The 17,358-nt window shown below is 43.7% G+C and overlaps 1 protein-coding gene and 1 long non-coding RNA gene across 2 annotated transcripts in view; both read right to left on the reverse strand.

The window, feature by feature from the left end:
* LOC308074820 (uncharacterized protein) overlaps window positions 1–17,358 on the reverse strand; it is a gene marked incomplete at its 3' end in the record, with an annotated part of 383,670 nt that overhangs the window by 250,244 nt on the left and 116,068 nt on the right. The window lies entirely within an intron of this gene.
* Window positions 10,023–11,299, reverse strand: LOC308074005. Its single transcript, XR_013932068.1, has 3 exons — window positions 11,164–11,299; window positions 10,555–10,693; window positions 10,023–10,123 (listed from the first exon to the last, which is right to left on the reverse strand). It is a non-coding gene; the product is annotated as an uncharacterized lncRNA (long non-coding RNA).

Consider the following 17,358-nt stretch of genomic DNA (forward strand, 5'->3'; position numbering starts at 1 on the left):
CTACATACACTAAACTAACTAAACAAATACTTTTTTTGTCTTTTTTTTTTTTTTTACAAACACAACAAACACAATCTGCTCTTCCCCTCCTCTTTCTGTCAACTCCCTTCACTATAAACTCAAATAAACTCACCGATCTGTCTTATCTCTCTCAAATTCTCTCTCTGTCTCCCAACTCTCTCTGTCTCAACTCTCTCCGTCTCTGCTCACTTCTCTCTGCTCAAAACACGTACCTACTCCCAACAGAGAACGCTGTTCCTGGGAGGCTTTTATGTGTTTTTGTTTTGATCACGTGATTTCTGGTTAACCGTTTGTGACCCAGACGAGTCAAAGACACCAAAAGATGCGGAAAGATGCCAGCTAGTTGAAGACCCCCGAACCCCCAAAACGCGTCAAACGCGTCAATGGCGTGGGTGGATTAAGTAGCAATTGACGCGTTTTCGAGTCAATGGCGTTCAAAGAGTTAATGTTGAATCTCAACTAGACAACTGTAGGCCATGTTGTATAGGTCCTTTTCGTTCAGTTTCGTTCCCACCAAGTGGACCTAAATAATCTCTGCTTCTTAAAAAAGATCTATTGGTAGTAAGTAAGAAAAAAAATTACCGACATCTGATCTGGCGCAGTATTTTTATAATTAGTGTTTAAAAGTCGGTACTATTTTCTTAGCAGCGTCGTAATACTTTCAAAGGGGTGGTGCGGTTTTTGGCACGTGATTCCCGTTACAACCAATGGGGTCGCCTCTATTTCCACCATTTCCTGCAACAACAGCCATAGCAACGGTAACGTCTGAAGAAAATAAGTCAAAACAAAGAAAATATCCTTCAAAAGCACGGCAAAAGGACTCGAAACGATGCTATATGAATCTTATGTCTGTCCAGAAAGAAGAGGTTCAGGAATTTACACGGACAAGATGGGATACATGTACAACAAGCCATGGATACGCGACGGTCGTCTGTCCCGACCGAACTTCAACCAGGTGTTTGCACTTTTCCATTTACGACCCGTACATCTACATAAACGTTCAGATTTCAAATATAAAGTGCTTACCGCATGGCCATTGATGTTAAAATTCTGTATGGTCCCGCAGAAATACCCGTATATTCCGTATTGTTCAATAAAGAGTATTCTTAACCGATCGGTGGCCATTTTCTCACAGATTTATAATGTATCAGAGTGCAATACACCTCCCATCCGATAGGGTCGCGTGGTTGAAAGGATATGGTGAAAATGGCTACCGATCGGATTAACATCACATTTTAACATGAGACTGAAATAATGTCTTGTGTTATCAGATAAAAGCATTGAAAACAGCAGATCTACAAGCTCACAACACATCACAACGCGTTGTGAGCTTGTAGATCTGCTATTTTCAATAAATTTATTTGGGGGGAGACATATTTTAACATGAGACTGAAATCATTTTTTATGTTATCACATGAAAAAAATCAATTGAAAATAGCATATCTACAAGCTCACAACACGTCGCGTTGTGAAAGTAAAACTACCTCAAAATTCTACTTGAGTACAGTAGCCTACTTGAGTAAATGTACTTAGTTACTTTACACCACTGAAAGTACAGGTACTAAAAAAACGTACAGTACTCAAGTGAATGTCCACCACTGCATCTCACCAGTGCTGATAAAGCCCATAAGCTAATTGGCAATATGGCCAAGAGGTAAACAAAACATGCATGTCAATATTGGACTGTCAAATATTGATTTGTCATTTTATGATTGTATGGGTGCTATTACTGTATTTTAAACATTCGTGTGTCATTTCATCCAGGGTTCCATCTCTGTGATAACTCAGACATCTTTACATCGTTAACAGCTAGTACACCAGATGTTGTGATTGATAAAGAGTCCAGGGAAGTGTCTGTATTAGATAGCCTGCACCTTTGACTCTAGCCTAGAGGAAGCCTTTATGACAAAGGTCATTAAATACCAACCACTCCTACATACTGTACCATCTCAGAGATGGGCTATTAGGTGCAGACTATTTGTTTTTATATTTGGCAGCCTATAGGACATACCCACATACTGGCTGTTAGAGGGTTTCAACAACTTTGGATGCCCAAAAAGGAGGCAAAAAGGTTGGCAAAGTATTGTGCTGTAATTGGCAGCCGCCATATATGGCGGAGACGGTGTTACTTATACCCATAGAGTACTGAGTGACATGTTTATTGTATCGTGAAGACATATGCCAGGATTATGTGAATGTAACCTTACTGCACCTATAATATTTGTGTCCCTGTATGTTTCTCCTTTATGTGAACATAAATAAATGGTTAATGTGTGTGTGTGTGTGTGTGTGTGTGTGTGTGTGTGTGTGTGTGTGTGTGTGTGTGTGTGTGTGTGTGTGTGTGTGTGTGTGTGTGTGTGTGTGGGGGGGGGGGGGGGGGGGAATGAACCACCCTTCGCTGACCGCTACAAGATCTTCTGTGAGAGTCATCCGCCATGGCTTACAGTTGACCAAGAGGTGCTGAAAATAAACCAGCTACGAAGGATGTTCGTAAACACAATGAAGAAGCATGAGGATCTTGATGCTTCAAACTACAGGTAACTCAAATACCATGTGTGTCTTTGACAGTTCTGGGAAACAAAACAAAAACCTTTATGCTGAAAAGTATATTATAGATGTATTCCCTCACAAAAACGTCTATGAGAGTATATTTAAACTAAATTGGCTATCATTGTTAATACATCTTTATTTATACACTTGTGCTCATCTTTCCCTAACATTTTATGTTGCAGGCAGGATAAATTGAAGTGGAGGTTGACCCCTGATTTCCCCCAGCTGGTTTTTCACTGCCCTACCAAGTGCAACATCTCTGAACATGTCCTTCCTAGGTATTTTAGGAAAAAGGTTTGGTGATGCAGGGCTGCAAGACACTCATTGAGTCAAGTTGGTGCCCCAAATCCATCAATGGTGTGATCAGTGGTCATCCACAGGAGATGCAGTCTGCACTTTCATATTTTGTCATATTTGTATACTATTGTTGCACTGTCAACCAACATTTCTCTGTTCATACCTGTGAGTGACACAGAAGGCCTGATCTGGGGGGTGGGTGGGAGGGTTGAGTACAAATGACACATGCTGTGACACACTGTGGTATTTTAATACATATTTCATACCATATGTTGTAATAATTTGGAGCTTTAGTGTATTTATTTTACTCTAGTCCATTTTTGGCATTATTCCAATCTAGGGGGCTGATTTTCAGCCATTTTGGGCCAAGGAGTGCTGCTTTTTTTCTCCTACCTTTCAGTACACAGTAGGTTGTGACATTTTCTATGTATGAAATATAAGCTTTTAGCTAAATGTACTATGTGTATGTTTCTTTGTGCTGGGCACCAATCACTTCAGTAGAAGCGTTTTCTTTCTACATTTCATGATCAAAATTCAAACATGTGTACACTAAGGCACCAATACTTGTTTCAGATGTTAGGTACACGTATTTATAACATTTGAGAAAGATTTTTTGTTGCCAAAATCAATTTTCAATATTTTACAAGCAAAAATAGCAGCACAAGATTTTCGTTTTTTGGTTATTCACTTTAATATACATTTCTGGCTTGTGAAAAAATACTGCAGGATTTTGTGCGGAGGTATTTTAACCCAAAGTCCACAAGGGTATTGTCTATGCAAAAATGCATTGAAAAAGTAGATCCAAGACGTGGGAACGAAATTCATTTTCTAGGCACTTTTTGGAGGGTCACAACACGGCCTACTGGTGTCTACCGTATTGACAGCAGAGGAAACGGTGAAATCAGCGTGCGCAGGGCCGGCAGGGGGCAACACGGCCACAGTGGCCATGGGGCATGTAATTTTTAAGGGGCACACGGCCAAAGAGAGGGGCAACGAGTGGCCGCCGTGAAATTCCTGCCCTGGTCGAGAGCCATTCTTTTGATCCCGCCCCTTGGAAAAAAAACTTCCTCATAGAAGCACCAAACTCATATCCACGCAGTGATATAGTCTGGCCACGCGAGGCTAATTCCTTGACACCTGTATCGCAGCTATTTTTGAGGGTTCGAGGCTTATAAGGCTCGAAACCTCTTTGAAACTGTTGGCTTTCATTATTATTCTTCCGCCGTTTTTGCAGTTCCGGCCTAACCGTGTGGTCACATTTTACGAAACTCTGCAATATGGTAAAGGGCTATGCCAAACGGCCAAGGCCCGAAACTCACAACCATTGGCCAAAGGGTTGCGCTGTAGCACTCAATTGAAAAATGCCAACTTTGAACAGGTACACCTCATGCCCTGTTTGACCTACAGACATGAAACTTCGATACAAACATGCGTCTCCTCATGCCAAACAAATGTCACACTCTGACTTTTGACCTCTGACCTTTAGATCTCCCACCATTTTGAATGATATGAAAATAAGTTAAAATCAAACTCCTCCTGGGATTTTTGAGCAATCTGCACAAAACTTTCTACACATGAACTTTGGACCTGGATTTTTTCTAAGTGAAAACGTTAAGCTTTTATGAGCTAATGAATATTGCAGTTTTATGACAATTATTCATCTGCCCCTAACACATACATGCAGATTCAAATTTGTTTGAAACTTTACGGTAATGTAGAGGGTCATTCCAAATATCACTGAAACCAATCTTACTCCAATTGGCCAAAGGGGGGCGCTATAGCAATTTTTTTGAAAATGCAAACTTTAAACAGGCAAAAGTCATGCCTTGTTTGGCCGACAGCCATGAAACTTGCTTACACATGTGCCTTGACTCATGAGGAAAACATCTATCACTTTGACCAGTAAGCTCCGCGCTTAGATTTTCCGCCATATTGAGCAGTTTGAAAAACATTTAAACCCAGGATTTCTGAGCAATTTGCGTGAAACTGTGTCATCTGTGTGACCTCCTTTTTCACCAATTCAGGTCTGTTGGTCAAATGGCTTCTCTCTACAGTACCTCCCTCACAACCGCAAGGATACCGGTTCAATCCTCACCTCAGGCAGGCTACTTTTCAATTTCATCGCACAAAACACAACTGCATCAATTAATGCATAATGCAATTGTTAAAGATAACGTGAAATGCTTATTTGAGAGTAGTTATTTTCAATGTATGACATTCTGAAAATAGCCGATCTACAATCTCACAACTTTTCAGATAGCAACGTGTTTCTGAGCTTGTAGATCGGCTACTTTCACTAGTTTCGGTCCGAGGAGAGGTACAATTTCTCCATTGGTAAATGGTTTGTGAACGAGTGATCTTAGTGTTAATGAAACAGGGGCTTGGTTCATGAAAGAAGGCAAACGTTTATGATCTTCAACAGACAACTTCAGCCTGGACGAAGCTGTAGCACTACAGGTAGTGTCTCAGCTCACTACAGGTAGTGTCAAGAGTTCGATTCCTGGGGTTCCAGATCAATCCGGGGTTCTTAACCCCGGATTGATCTGGAACCCCAAATATTTAACGTTAAGCGTCCAATGCCACATTATTGGCCATATCCATTTAAAGGGTAGCAACATTAACAAACACTTGAGTCTATACCTGTAACAATGCTCTATACACCAGGGAACCATATTACTCATATGCTGTGTTGCTTTTGCCAGGATTCAATCCGATGACCTTGCGGTTCAGAGTCAAGAGCTCTTCCAACTGAGCTAACTAGACAAAAGAAACAATATACATTGACATTCGATGAACGTGCAACTTTTACACTACAGATTTTTTTTTTACATCACTCTCGATTTAATCCAAAAATCTAAGCTGTGTGATATATACATTTTGAGTTAAGACCATTAATATCAACCCATGTCCCTCTGCACTCTAGCAATCAGTGCACCTGGTGATACCTAGCCTGTCAGTGATTGGCTCCTCAATGGTGCTGAAGAGTAACTATGTACATTTACTCAAGTACCAATACAAGTGCTTACAATGCACAGTACAATTTTGAGGTACTTTTACTTTACTTTCCATTTGTGTTACTTCTACTCTACTATAATTACAGCATAATATGACAGCTTTAGTTACTTGTTACTTTGCAGATTTAATTATTAATACAAAACCTATAGTAACCACATACAGCCGATCAACAATGTGACGCGTTATGAGCTTGCATATATATAATAAGCAGGGGTGCACATAAATGGTGTGCAGGTGCGCATGCGCACCCAAAATAAATAATGCGCGGCACATCAGACGACGCGAGGTGCTTTTGCGTACCAACAGCTGGGACAGGAATTTCCAAGCTTTTATTTTTTAGCAAAACTAAAAAATAAAAGCCTGGAGATCGAGGCTAGGAATTTACTTCCTGAAGCCACACTCAAACAATCACGCTAAAGCACGCTGTCTCTGTACAGCCATTAGGCGCAGGAGGAGGGGACGCATGCTGCATGTGATTGTGTGAGTGTTGCCTCGCTGCCCTCGCATCCTGACACACAGACACGCTGCGACTCACAGCTCGCTGCACGCAGCCAGCAGCGGCTGTTACAGGCATGATGATGAACGCACCGTAATGGTGCAAAATATGCCCTGAACGTCCCAAAAAAGAGCGTCCTTTTTTCTCGCGCACAAAAATCATGACTTTGTTAATTAATGCATGTTCACTTTTTAAAGACAAGATGAAATGGCATTTTGACAGTATATGTTTGTCAATTTTCTGAAATATGTTCTTGTAGAAAAGTGTGCAACACTCCCCCTGGCCTATTCCCATGGATTGGATCCACCCACCCCACCTGCTGTCACTCCCTCTCAATCCATAATCACACCTGCCCTCACTCACTCCTCATTAGTCTCTCTCTCTCTCTCTCTCTCTCTCTCTCTCTCTCTCTCTCTCTCTCTCTCTCTCTCTCTCTCCTCTCTCTCTCTCTCTCTCTCTCTCTCTCCTCTCTCTCTCTCTCTCTCTCTCTCTCTCTCTCTCTCTCTCTCTCTCTCTCTCTCTCTCTCTCTCTCTCTCTCTCTTAATTCTTCTTCTGCCCCAACACATAAATGCATATTCATATTTTTGTGAAACTGTGTAAAACCAATCTTACTCCAATCGGCCAAAGGAGGGCGCTATAGCTATAATCCAAACTTTAAACAGGTATAAGTCATGCCCCGTTTGGCCGACAGCCATGACACTTGCTTACACATGTGCCTTGACACATGAGGAACACATATGTCTCTTCAACCAGTAAGCTCCGCCCTTAGATCTTCTGCCATTTTGAGCAGTTTGAAAGACACTTAAACCAGTTTTTCTGCCCGGAGTTTTGAGCAATTTGTGTGAAACGTACACTTGTACGTTTCACACAAAAGGGTGACTGCTGCGCAAAAAGCGGTCTAAAGCGGACTTGAGCCACAAGAGGCACCACTCAGCGAGCTGTTAGGTGAGCGAGTCTCCGTGCCAAACGTTGTGAAGTCCACTTCAGCCACATTAGCGCTGTCCGAGTTACGTCCCGATAGGGACAGAATCATAAATCATTGTCCCCCCCAAGTCAACGTGTGTGCCATCGAGGGTACCCCCGAGACGTCAAACATTTGCCATTTGGTCAAATCCGACCCAAGCCGTCACCCGTTTGCTGTCTTGGGAGTGAGAATGCGTTGGGGTTTCTAAAATGGCCACAGCCCCTCCTCTGAGACACAAGTATTAGTGAGGACCAATTATAGGAAGATAGGTTGAAAATCGGTGAAGTCGTCCTTTAAGTTAAAAAAGGCGGAAAAAAGAGGACTTCTTCCAAGACTGTTCAATGCTATTAATTAAAACTAGAAATGGCTTAAAACATTTATAAAAAAAGAAAATCACTGAAATACAGTGATGGTCTTACTGGTTGACCAGGTTCATCAGTGTCCGGGTTACAGAATTAAGTTGGGTAGGATGTTGGTCTCTGAGCTCCTGGATCAGAATGATGTCATAGTCTTTGACATAGGCTCTTCCAACTGAGCTAACTAGACAAAAGAAACAATATACATTGACATTCGATGAACGTGCAACTTTTACACTACAGATTTTTTTTTACATCACTCTCCGATTTAATCCAAAAATCTAAGCTGTGTGATATATACATTTTGAGTTAAGACCATTAATATCAACCCATGTCCCTCTGCACTCTAGCAATCAGTGCACCTGGTGATACCTAGCCTGTCAGTGATTGGCTCCTCAATGGTGCTGAAGAGTAACTATGTACATTTACTCAAGTACCAATACAAGTGCTTACAATGCACAGTACAATTTTGAGGTACTTTTACTTTACTTTCCATTTGTGTTACTTCTACTCTACTATAATTACAGCATAATATGACAGCTTTAGTTACTTGTTACTTTGCAGATTTAATTATTAATACAAAACCTATAGTAACCACATACAGCCGATCAACAATGTGACGCGTTATGAGCTTGCATATATATAATAAGCAGGGGTGCACATAAATGGTGTGCAGGTGCGCATGCGCACCCAAAATAAATAATGCGCGGCACATCAGACGACGCGAGGTGCTTTTGCGTACCAACAGCTGGGACAGGAATTTCCAAGCTTTTATTTTTTAGCAAAACTAAAAAATAAAAGCCTGGAGATCGAGGCTAGGAATTTACTTCCTGAAGCCACACTCAAACAATCACGCTAAAGCACGCTGTCTCTGTACAGCCATTAGGCGCAGGAGGAGGGGACGCATGCTGCATGTGATTGTGTGAGTGTTGCCTCGCTGCCCTCGCATCCTGACACACAGACACGCTGCGACTCACAGCTCGCTGCACGCAGCCAGCAGCGGCTGTTACAGGCATGATGATGAACGCACCGTAATGGTGCAAAATATGCCCTGAACGTCCCAAAAAAGAGCGTCCTTTTTTCTCGCGCACAAAAATCATGACTTTGTTAATTAATGCATGTTCACTTTTTAAAGACAAGATGAAATGGCATTTTGACAGTATATGTTTGTCAATTTTCTGAAATATGTTCTTGTAGAAAAGTGTGCAACACTCCCCCTGGCCTATTCCCATGGATTGGATCCACCCACCCCACCTGCTGTCACTCCCTCTCAATCCATAATCACACCTGCCCTCACTCACTCCTCATTAGTCTCTCTCTCTCTCTCTCTCTCTCTCTCTCTCTCTCTCTCTCTCTCTCTCTCTCTCTCTCTCTCTCTCTCTCTCTCCTCTCTCTCTCTCTCTCTCTCTCTCTCTCTCTCTCTCTCTCTCTCTCTCTCTCTCTCCTCTCTCTCTCTCTCTCTCTCTCTCTCTCTCTCTCTCTTAATTATTCTTCTGCCCCAACACATAAATGCATATTCATATTTTTGTGAAACTGTGTAAAACCAATCTTACTCCAATCGGCCAAAGGAGGGCGCTATAGCTATAATCCAAACTTTAAACAGGCATAAGTCATGCCCCGTTTGGCCGACAGCCATGACACTTGCTTACACATGTGCCTTGACACATGAGGAACACATATGTCTCTTCAACCAGTAAGCTCCGCCCTTAGATCTTCTGCCATTTTGAGCAGTTTGAAAGACACTTAAACCAGTTTTTCTGCCCGGAGTTTTGAGCAATTTGTGTGAAACGTACACTTGTACGTTTCACACAAAAGGGTGACTGCTGCGCAAAAAGCGGTCTAAAGCGGACTTGAGCCACAAGAGGCACCACTCAGCGAGCTGTTAGGTGAGCGAGTCTCCGTGCCAAACGTTGTGAAGTCCACTTCAGCCACATTAGCGCTGTCCGAGTTACGTCCCGATAGGGACAGAATCATAAATCATTGTCCCCCCAAGTCAACGTGTGTGCCATCGAGGGTACCCCCGAGACGTCAAACATTTGCCATTTGGTCAAATCCGACCCAAGCCGTCACCCGTTTGCTGTCTTGGGAGTGAGAATGCGTTGGGGTTTCTAAAATGGCCACAGCCCTCCTCTGAGACACAAGTATTAGTGAGGACCAATTATAGGAAGATAGGTTGAAAATCGGTGAAGTCGTCCTTTAAGTTAAAAAAGGCGGAAAAAAGAGGACTTCTTCCAAGACTGTTCAATGCTATTAATTAAAACTAGAAATGGCTTAAAACATTTATAAAAAAAGAAAATCACTGAAATACAGTGATGGTCTTACTGGTTGACCAGGTTCATCAGTGTCCGGGTTACAGAATTAAGTTGGGTAGGATGTTGGTCTCTGAGCTCCTGGATCAGAATGATGTCATAGTCTTTGACAAACTACAACACAAAATTAGAAGGAAACCTTGAAAAATGTCTTACCCATTTGTTGATGTGTCATGTCTTTTGAGTTTAGTTCAATTGTGTTCATAAAATGTTGATTGAAAATATAATGATGCGTTTTTTTTTTTGTTGTTTACTGTCTTACAGTACTGTGTAGCCTTGTGAGTTAAGGTTAATTAAGCTTAGGTTCCCGACAGTGTAAGATAGTGTTCAACATTAAGCATAATTACTCATTACTTACTTACTTAAGCATAATAAAACATGCTATAGGCTACATTTAAAAAAAAATTACTAAACTTAAAAATACACATTTTATTTCATTAACATGAACAGTAGCCAGGTTATGTGTCATCAGGTCGATCAGGTCAATTATTTTGGCAAATGTGGTTTCACAGATAAATAGTGTGAAAGCTTGCATTGTGTCATACCCCGGCGATTAAATTCATGATTTCAAATTCCTTGGCCTTCGTCTTTCCAAGTATCTGGATGTTCCAGGCTCCCACCAACAGAGCATAGGTCAGCTGCAACCCACCCAGCAAGAGGACCAGAGAACACACTAAACGCATCCTGGGGTGGGGTGGGATAAGTTCAGGTAAGACTTAATTTAACTCTGGTCGATTTGTTACACTCTCAGAGTTACAATTAGGTATAAATTAATACTGAGTTATCTACTGTGCAAAGTAACATGTAACATAAAACTTTAATAGCCTAAAGGTCGGTACACACCGGGACTGTTTATCTTATTCTATGAATTGACATTCATTTAAACTGCTGTTTATGAGTACATCCACAAAGAACGCAAATATAACACAGCAATAAAGTGTAATTTGTCAAAGCAAGGTTGATTTTTCACCGTTAATAAAATCATCAACCTTTCTGAATGAAGCATCACCAAATTAATAGTTTGATGTGAAATCACATTACTTTTTCTTTTTTTCTTGATTTTGCTTTTACAAATGTTTTGAAACAGATATTTGACTAGGAACATTGCATTGCATTTGTTTACGCAAATTAAAATAATCAATTGCCATAGTTACCTGCTTCTGAAGAGAAAGCACAATGAATATGAATCCAGTCAGTTCTGAGAGGCAGCACCCAAAATGTCTCTACACAGAGGAAAGCCAGTTCAAAATATATCTCTATTGTTTCTCCTAGACAGAAATGAGATCGTTGTGGTACGAGGAAGTGTGCATGAGGCGGAACTTTTTAACCCGCATGACATTTGGACAGAGGTAGCAACGGTGGTTTCCCCTTGGCGGAAGCTGAAAGCAAGGCTTGAGAAGGTGTGTAATGCAAAAGACAAAACAGTGTTTAGTTTGGTTATTTAACCACTTCAACTTCACCTCTACATACTATTGATCCACCATATAATCAGTGGTGGACAGTAGGCTAAAAGCACATTTACTTGATTACTGTACTTACGTACATTTTGGATGTTTTTTTTCTCTCTTTTCTTTTCTTTTGCAAGCTCAGAATCAGAATCAGTTTTATTGTCACATCACAGGTTTACAAGGTAAAAAAGTGGGTGAAATTATTTTTTGTACATCATTCCCATCGCAACGTTAGTTTCCATAGAAAGAAGAGGGGGGGGGGAGAAGAAGAGGGTGGGGGGTAAGTGGGAAGGAGAAAACAAGAGAGCAACAGAAGGCCAGACAAGTTATCTACATATTTACAAATTACCTGAGATAATAAAAACTAAAAAAAACTAAACTAAGGTGCCTGAGCATAGCAGCAATGTATTGTATACTGTGCATGTTATACTTATACTGTGCATGATAGACAATGGACGTTAAGGTGCTTAGAGGAAAAGGAGCATAATAAAAAGACCAAAAAAAGTCAGTGCGTTATACATGGGATTAAGGTGCAAAAGGTCAGTGCGTGTCCACCTAGAGTGGACTGACCCTAGTATAATCCGCAAGTAGCTCCATGATGGAGTGCAACAAAAAGTCATTTGTACCTGGTGTAGTCCACAGGTGTGTCCGAGGGGGGGCTAAAGTCCAAGTCATTGTCCCTGGTATAATCCACAGGTGTGTTCAGGAAGAGCCAGAAAAAGTCTGCGCTGCCTGTTGTCAGGCTGCTGAACAAGGCCTATGCCTCATTCAGGCTTATGCCCCATTCAGCATTCTGACAGCAGCCGGATTGAAACTACACCAGTACCTGGTGGTGGAACTCTTGATACTGCGGTAGAGCCCCTTGCCCGGTCGCGGTCGTTGTAGGGGGTTGAACAGTCTGTGACTTGGGTGGTGCTTGTCCTTGATGATGCGCTTGGCTTTGACCACGCACCGCTTTTTGTACAGTTCCTGGAGCGCTGGGAGCTCGATTCCCATTATCCGCTCTGCCGATCGCACTACTCGTTGTAGGCTGATCTTTTCTCGGGCAGTGCAGTTCCCGTACCAGGCCGTGACACAGCCTGTTAGGATGCCTTCGACAGAACTGTTGTAGTACAGCCTGAGGATGCGACGTCCTACTCCGAGCTTCTTCAGGCGGCGGAGCCAGTACAGTCGCTGCTGAGCCTTTTTCCTCACGTGTGTGGAGTGCGTCTCCCATTTGAGGTCCTCCTCGATGTGTACTCCGAGGAACTTGAACTCGCTGACCCTTTCCACTGCAGCACCGTCGATGAGGATGGGCGCATGGTCTCTCCGCGGCCTCCTGAAGTCCACGATCAGTTCTTTGGTCTTGTCGACGTTAAGAGAGAGGTTGTTCTCCCGGCACCAGCGTGCTAGTGATTTGATCTCCTCTCTGTAGTCAGACTCGTCGTTGTTGACGATTCGGCCTATCACTGTCGTGTCGTCCGCGTACTTTATGATGGTGTTGGAGACATGTGTGGCTATGCAGTCATACGTGTACAGGGAGTAGAGGAGGGGGCTCAGCACGCATCCCTGGGGTGCTCCGGTGTTGAGGGTCAGGGGGTCGGATGTGATGCTGCCCATTCTCACCACCTGATGTCGGTTGGACAAGAAGTCCTGTATCCAGTCGCACATGCTTGGGTGTAGCCCTAGGTCTCTGAGCTTTTTGTCAAGTATTGCTGGGACAATGGTGTTGAATGCAGAGCTGTAGTCCACGAACAGCATATGTACATATTTGTCCTTCAGCAGCTTGTTGTCCATGTGCGAGAGGACGGTGTGGAGAGCCATGGCAATAGCGTCGTCGGTGGATCTGTTTTTGCGGTATGCATACTGCCACGGATCCAGCGAGGCAGGTAGCGTGGAGCTGATGTATTCCCTCACCAGTTTCTCGAAACACTTGCTGACGATCGGGGTGAGAGCAACAGGTCTCCAGTCGTTCAGGCATGTCACTTTGGCCTTTTTGGGAATGGGCACAATGGTTGACATTTTGAACCCTGCAGGGACCACAGCCAGGGAGAGGGAGAGGTTAAAGATGTCAGCGAAGACACCCGCCAGCTGGTCTGCACATGTCTTAAGGACCCGGCCTGGAATCCCATCAGGTCCGGCTGCCTTGTGGATGTTGACCCGTGTGAAGGCTGTACGCACTTCTCTCTCCGAGATGGTTAGAGGGTTGTCCTCTGCTGGTGCTGCTGATGGCCCCGCTTGGCTGCCGCGGTTGGAGCTGATCTCAAACCGGCCGTAGAAAGTGTTCAGTTCGTTGGGGAGGCAGGCAGGCGGGTTCACCTCGCTTCTGGTTCTTGTTTTGCAGTCTGTCAAGGTGTGTACCGCCTGCCATGTGCTCCTGATGTCGCCATTGCTGAGTTTGTCTTGCATCTTTTTTGTGTAGGCCTTTTTCGCCTTCCTCATGGCCACTTCTTGTGTTACTTTTACACTATGTCACCTTTTTTCACCATCAGACCACCTATCAAACTTTACTCACCTCTCATCAAAGTTAGGAGCCCTTGCATAAATAGCTGTGACACTAACGCTGCATTCCTTTAAATCCTGCATGCCCTTCTATCATGTATCTGTTTTCGTTCTAATTTTTCTCTCCATTGTTCAACATATCTTACACCACACCTACGCATGGTCTAATCAACATAGAATACCTGTTCACCTTACTGGAAACCACAACTAGCTACCTTGCCAAACAAAAAACTAGTTTAGCTGGTTCATGTAATGTGAGGTGGAAGCACTGATTGTACTGATAAAACCCAATTATTGAAAATCCCAACAACGGAATGGACCTCGCCACCTTTAATGTCTGTGTCAGGACTGCTACCTGCTCCTCTCCAGGCTTTCATCAGAATACAGTGGTGTGAGCCAATTTATCAAACTTTTATCTGCCTCGACCACAAGAACCTCACAATTCAAATATAGACACACACACACACACACACACACACACACACACACACACACACACACACACACACACACACACACACACACACACACACACACAAATTGCTATGGTGTGGATATTATGATGATGGTAAATATTTTTTTTAAATAGTTCGATAAAAATATTCAAATTTTTTCCACAGGTGGGTGACGGCGGTGCAGGTCACTTTTTGAGGCAGGTTAAAAAAGATGGCGATCAAGTAGAGATGAGGCTCTGCTGTGAGGCCTACGACTTACTAACAGGCGCCTTGAAAAAGGGGCCTAAAGATGTGAAAGAGGTAAGGGTGTCACAGTACAGAATATATGAACTCTTTCACTGCCAGACTTATTTCTGGCTGCGTGCACCCACTGCCACCGATTTTTTTAAATAATTCGGCAGCGGATAACAAGGAATGTTAACAGCGTGGCATGCGAGGAGCGCACAACAGCAGAGCTTTGATATTCAATTTCAATATAGATTTGAACAACAAATATATGCCATAGCCTATATATATAAAAGCGCACATTTTTGGTCTATACCGCTCATTAGGTCGAGAAGAAATGGTCTGATCTAAAAACGAACACCAAGAAGCACGTCGCAGTACTCAGGAGGTGCTCCATGCTTACTGGAGGTGGTCAGGTAAGTTGATATGACAGTATTTACTTGAGACAAAGCAACAGGTTGATGAAAACTTAATTAGTCTATAGATCTAGAGCTTATTTACATTGTGTTCTCTGACCAGACTGATCCAGACCTCAAACTGTCTGAGGTGGAGCAAAGGATCGCCTCACTGATTGGACCATAGTCCATTGAGGGTTTGGATGTGCCAGGAGGCGACACCACGGACAGAGCCACCGCCGCGTCCGATGGTGGTAAGTTCATAGGCTATCATTGGACCCTATTTTTAGATGAGTACACGGTCCACACAATTACAGTTTGTTGTTTTTTATTCATTATACAATTTGTTGTTTCAGAGCCTGCATGTTCAAGCAGCAGTCAAACCTCCCTCTCCCAAAAAGACCATCGGAGTCACAGAGCCCCTCTGATGGCACAACGGGGGCAGCTGTTGTGCCACCAGAGGAGGAACCAGCTGGCAGCAGTGGTGTGCGGAGGGGGGCACGCGGTGAGAGAGCGCGCCCGTCCTCCATCCCTTCTGTACCAGTAGTCGTCGAACCAGCCAGCAGTTGAGTGGGAGGGGGGGATGCCCGGTGAGAGAGCGCGCCCAACCTCCGTCCCCATTGTACCAGCAGCAGTGAAGCCATCCAGCAGTGGAGCCATCCAGCAGTGGAGCGGGAGGGGGGTTGCCCGGTGAGAGAGCGCGCTCGTCCTGTCCCTGCTGGTCCCCATCGCTATCCTGGAAAGGCGGGATGAGATAGTTCAGGCTTTGAGGGACATCAACCAGTCCATTAGAAGTCTGATGCAGAGGCTCTCGCACATTATCCCGGCGGAGAAAGTCGCAGAAAAAGTCAAGGTGGTGCGGGTGATCGTCAAAATAATGCATCCAAATGGTCGTAATGGTCTAAATGGCTACCTCCAAAATGCAAGATGTGCTCTAGCAGCTACCCTTCGCGCAACCCTTAGCCTAGTAGGGTCCCATGTAGCCTAGTTGTTTCGTTGCCTTTGCTGTTTCATGGCAATGTTTTTAAACCCTGTAGCAGGTTTGCAAAAAAATACTACTATACTAAAGTTACACTTTCCTCTCTCTCAACCCAATATTGAGCTAGTGAGGGTGCAGTGGACTATTAAAATAGATGTCACTGTGGATTCAGAGGCTGAAGTAGGGCGTCAGGTCTGCAAAGACTAACATGAGAGGACCCCAATCGATTTAGATTACCTCCCTTAAGTGCTCTTGGGTGAGTTGGTTTGGTGCATTGAGGACCGGTATTATGAATAAACTACTGTTCCTATAAAAGGTTGTTGTCAAGACTACTCCTTTGGTTCAGAAACCCACTGTTCATTACAATATTAAACCCAATTCATTACATTACATTACATTACAGTCATTTAGCAGACGCTTTTTTCCAAAGCGACTTACAATAAGTGCATTCAACATAGGTAGGGAACGAAACTACTAATCACCAGAAGTCTTAAGTGCATTTCCTGCAAAAACAAGCAACCAAGAGTATACCTAGCGCTAAGGTAAAAGTGCAATATATCAGCTACCTACTTTCTTAAACAGATGAGACAAAATAGCAAAATCAAATGAGCACGAGCTAAAACAAATAAGTGTATCGACTAAACAAGATCCAATAAAACAATACAAAAATAAAACAAGAGTTCGTACAACTAGTTAACAACAAGTAGGCCAGGCAAAGAGGAAGGGTAGTGTTTCCTGAAGAGGTGGGTTTTCAGCCTGCGGCGAAAGATGGGCAGTGACTCTGCTGTCCTGACATCAGTGGGAAGTTCATTCCACCACTGTGGGGTCAGAACAGAAAAAAGTCGTGACCGTGTCGATCGACCAGAAGGACCCTTGAGTGACGAGGCAATCAGTCGCCCGAGGTGGCAGACCGAAGTGGTTGGGCAGGGGTGTAGGCATCGACCATAGCCCGGAGGTAAGAAGGAGCTGTTCCTTTCACTGCCCTATAGGCTAGCACCAGGGTTTTAAACTGAATGCGAGCCGCTACAGGGAGCCAGTGCAGAGAACGGAGAAGGATAGTTGTGTGGGAGAACTTGGGGCGGTTGAACACCAGACGAGCTGCAGCTTTCTGAACAAGCTCCAGAGGTCTGATGGCTGATGCCGGAGCACCAGCAAGGAGGGAGTTGCAGTAGTCCAGGCGGGAGATGACAAGAGCCTGGATGAGCACCTGGGCTGCCTTCTCCGTGAGGAAGGGGCGAATCCTCCTGATGTTGTAGAGGAGGAATCTGCAGGACCGTGTCACTGATGCGATGTTAGCCGAGAATGACAGTTGATCGTCCAAGGTCACACCCAGATTCTTCGCAGTCCGAGTTGACGTCACCACAGC

The sequence above is a fragment of the Gymnoscopelus braueri genome, assembly GCF_963280865.1.
Source record: "Gymnoscopelus braueri genome assembly, chromosome: 19".
Lineage (NCBI taxonomy): Eukaryota > Metazoa > Chordata > Actinopteri > Myctophiformes > Myctophidae > Gymnoscopelus > Gymnoscopelus braueri.